Raw genomic sequence first — 2,972 nt, forward strand, 5'->3', positions numbered from 1 at the left:
AGGAGCAAAATATAAATCTTATTACTTTATGTGTATAAATTGTTGCCCATTAGTTAAGTTGAGTTTATGTGTATAAATTGTTGCCCGTTAGTTAAGTTGAGTAAAGTACTGAGACAGTTTGAAGCTCAATCTATTCAGATTTTGAAATCAAAATATAACCTAATTTTCCGATTCAGAATAATCTAATAAATATTAAATATTTCTGTATTTAGTTATGTCATATAATTTGTTTTTGTTCCAACGACGCCGTTATCACGAGTGTTAAAATCTCCTTTTCTTTGTCCTACGCTTTGGGTCACTTGAATGTAAGCAATTACGATTTTCCTTTTTCCTTTCGAAAATTCAATGAAATTTGCTTCCGTTGCTTGTATGGTGCTTCCCTCTGTAAACTGTTCGACCTGCCCTCTTACGAAAGCATCTGAAAACGTAGGTTTGATCAAGATTTCCTATTAAGCTAGCGACAAAACGGGATGCCGTGGCTGAAGGTTTAGTGAGATAAATGTACGTTTTTTTTATGAATTGTAGCACATATGGGTGTTTTGGTAGATGAAAACAAATCTGTATTTATCAGTAAATCAAGTTTGATGCATTAAAAACAGATTCAAAGATTGCGTGATAACGTCACAGATTAACGTCAACGGATGAAGCTTAGTTACGTACGATTCTTCTCCAGTCAGATCGAGCCTCATCTCATGAAAACTCGTTTGTGAATTACGAATTGCAGTGCAAAGCGAAGTGTGATACGGAGACTAGAGTAAAGAGATTCATCAGTTTAATTTTTTTATCAATGTAGTAAGCGGATATATTTGGTTAAAACAAGGTAGGACATTTTGTTATTTTTCGACGTTAAATTTCCATATTTATTATTCTTTCTGTTATCGTTTTGTGTCAATAAGTTTAATATTAAAGCTTTGTGTCAATAAGTTTAATATTAAAGCTTTGTGTCAATAAGTTTAATATTAAAGCTTTGTGTCAATAAGTCTAATATTAAAGCTTGTCTAAATTAAGCTAAATAGTCGATTTACAGTTTGTGATTTCCATGAATGCTTATACTTTTTTTTTTAGCTTTGTTTGTTCGTTTAAGCGTAAAATTGCACAAGAGGCTAAGCGTTATACGTTCTCAAGCTTACCGCTGAGCCACTGGAAACGATTTTTTTTCTTTTCTTTTACGAAAAGAATGGTAAAATCGTAAACGCATTTATGTTTTTGTACGCCCATTTTATTCTAAGAGGACGCAGATCCCTTTGTTCTAGAGCAACCCACCTCTGGATTCAGGAGTAAAATTACCGACCTTTATCGCTCAAAACTTGAAACTATTCAACTTAAGTATAAAACTGTTGGTTTCAGTTTAATATCATTTTGTTTTTATGTTGCTTTTATACTCATTGTGCTTACTCAGTGGCTTTAATTCTTACATTCTATAACAGACTATAATAGCTTTGTGATAGTACTTCTTGCTATTTATAATATCTATCAATGATAACGTGCTACTATAAAAAAATAACACAGACAGCTTTACATTTATTAATAATAATAATAATAAAAATAAAAAAATTATTAAGCAAGCAATAACATTTATATTTAAAGCCAGAAAAATCAATAGATTGCTATTAGTAACTATTTTTGTCTTCAATCGTCATTGGTGGCGTACAAAACTGTAACTAGGGCGGGGCAGCCGCCCCGGGCTTAGAGTGGTAAGGGACGGCAAGATGGCTTGCTGTCCTGGGCGCTAAATTGCCTACTTACTGCTCTGAGGGCGTGAAACTGTATTTTGTGATTTCATTTTCTAACGAAAGTAGTTGAATGTATGCAATGATTGCAGTTGTATGATAAAGAAATACGGATGAGTCAAGTTTATTAGTAAAGCTGTATATTGGTTATTGTTTGAGGTAATAAATGATTCCAATTTCTTCTGTATGGTCAAAGTAACCAGAATAAAGGGAAGGCACTTGCTACGACCAGTCAATGGACGTGTACAGAGAGCGTAAGAAAACCAAATGGCAGAGGCGAAAATATTTGATGATAGATAGATAGACGGGAAGATAGAAAGATCGATCTTTCCGAGCATACGTAAAGGTCGTGGAAAAATATAAATCTAGTTGGAGCTGATCTTGGTTGACTGCATTGCAATTGAAACGCTTTTTTCTATTTAAGAGAATATCGAAATCTAATGAAAACAAGTAAGAAAATGAGAGATAATATTCTTGTTTTTTTTTCATATCAAATATCTTAGGTTTGATCATATGTGTATTCATTTGTATATGTGTGTATAGGACGAGAAAAATCTGTTGTTTGTTATTAAGCACTAAGCTACACAAAGGGCTACCTGTGCTCTGCCTACCACGGGTATCGAAACCCAGTTTCTAGCCGTATAAGTCCACAGACATACCGCTGTGCCATTGAAGGGCTGAGAAAAAGCACCTACACGATAAATACTGAACTTTGACCTTGGCTTGGCAACAGTGTTCGAAGCACATTTCCAATAAAGCTTAGAAAAAACAATGCAAATAATACCTAAAACAAACAACATATTTTTTTATTATTTCCTTGGCGAATGTCTTAATATAGAGGGCTACGACATTAGAAATAAATTACCATTTTCACATACATACAGACGTACGCGGTTGAATATTAGGTGTCTGTTTGTTGATGGCAATATGTGAAAATGCTTCATAAAGATAACGTCGAGAACACGTTTTAGTTATATGCTACATCCCTTCCATAGCTTGATATGCTTGTAAACACGTGTTTCTCACCCAAAACCAGAGATATGCTCTGCGTCTCTCATCCCAGTTTCGACCACTAGAGTTGTCACTACTATCATGATATTCATTCCCCAAGTGCTGCTGTAATAGTCATATTCGCGCGCGTGTAAACAGGACTTAGAATCTCGTTGTTGGGAAATGTTAGTTACACCTGCTCTCTCTCAGCAACGAAGAAACCTGTCAGAATCTAAAAAAAAAAAAAAAAAA

General features: G+C 34.3%; 1 protein-coding gene across 1 annotated transcript in view; it reads left to right on the top strand.

Moving 5' to 3' along the window:
* The first annotated feature begins 444 nt into the window (after positions 1–444).
* LOC106470461 (arrestin domain-containing protein 4-like) overlaps positions 445–2,972 on the top strand; it is a 63,283-nt gene continuing 60,755 nt past the window's right edge. Inside the window, exon 1 of the mRNA XM_013931021.2 lies at positions 445–820. The gene's annotated coding sequence lies outside the window, so the exon portion shown is untranslated. The remainder of the gene's footprint in view (positions 821–2,972) is intronic.

The sequence above is a fragment of the Limulus polyphemus genome, unplaced genomic scaffold, assembly GCF_000517525.1.
Source record: "Limulus polyphemus unplaced genomic scaffold, Limulus_polyphemus-2.1.2 Scaffold4018, whole genome shotgun sequence".
Taxonomy (NCBI): Eukaryota; Metazoa; Arthropoda; class Merostomata; order Xiphosura; family Limulidae; genus Limulus; species Limulus polyphemus.